This window comes from Rhipicephalus sanguineus, chromosome 8, assembly GCF_013339695.2.
Source record: "Rhipicephalus sanguineus isolate Rsan-2018 chromosome 8, BIME_Rsan_1.4, whole genome shotgun sequence".
In the NCBI taxonomy this organism is placed as follows: Eukaryota; Metazoa; Arthropoda; class Arachnida; order Ixodida; family Ixodidae; genus Rhipicephalus; species Rhipicephalus sanguineus.
The window spans coordinates 120,127,850-120,128,734 of record NC_051183.1 but is presented as its reverse complement, the minus strand read 5'-3'; the positions used below and the strand labels follow the sequence as shown (position 1 = coordinate 120,128,734).

The 885-nt window shown below is 43.3% G+C and overlaps 1 non-coding gene across 1 annotated transcript; it reads right to left on the bottom strand.

Moving 5' to 3' along the window:
* Positions 1 to 498: 498 nt before the first annotated feature.
* Positions 499 to 571, bottom strand: Trnap-cgg (transfer RNA proline (anticodon CGG)). The gene has a single exon. It is a non-coding gene; the product is annotated as a tRNA-Pro (tRNA).
* Between the last annotated feature and the right edge of the window lie 314 nt (positions 572 to 885).

The following is an 885-nucleotide window of genomic DNA, read 5'->3' as shown; positions in this document are numbered from 1 at the left end:
CCCCTGCGTCTGCTTCCACACGGGGGCGTCTGATGTAAGGTGTTCCCGGTGTTCTTTTTTTTCTTTCCACATCACGAGTGGGTAGAAAAAGTACCAATCACGCAACCCAAAAATGGTTGCGTGATAAAAACACGCTCACGCTCCTCCGAGATTTGCTCACCATTACCGGTAAATGGTGTATATAAATGGCTCGTCGTTATTTCGCCGGCGCACGCATGGGGCATGGTTGAGTTGTCGAATGCAGCGGGCTAGGGAGCAAGGGGTCGATAGTTTCAATCTCCGGTTGCGTTCCAAGGATTTTTTTCTACTTTATTTGTATGTATATATATATATATATATATATATATATATATATATATATATATATATATATATATATATATATATATAATATTAATGAGAACTAACACAAAATAATGCCACGGAAAGTATAGGGGATGTTTTCAGTAGTAAATGTAGGGTAAATGTGAAGAAAGAAAAGTGGACGAAAGGATAGCTTTCCGCGGGCAGGGACCGAACCTGCGACCTTCGAATACCGCGTCCGATGCTCTACCAACTGAGCTACCGCGGCGGCCATCCCCCCGTCCACTTTATAGCGTATATATGTACATTTAAACGTGGGAGCGTCAGTCAGCGCCGCCAGTAGCCATGACGGCGAGTGTAGAACACTCTTTTTCTGCCTGTTGGCGTCACGTAGCACGTGAACTTATTACGAGCTGGCAGCTGACCAATTATCCCTCGCATACTACCTGAAAGCATCAAGTCTGCCAGAACGAGGCCCTCGCTATGAATGAAGGAAAGAAGTGTTAATTTCAAGGGCTCGTTTTTTTTTGTTATACACAATATTAATGAGAACTAACAGACAATAATGCCACGGAAAGTATA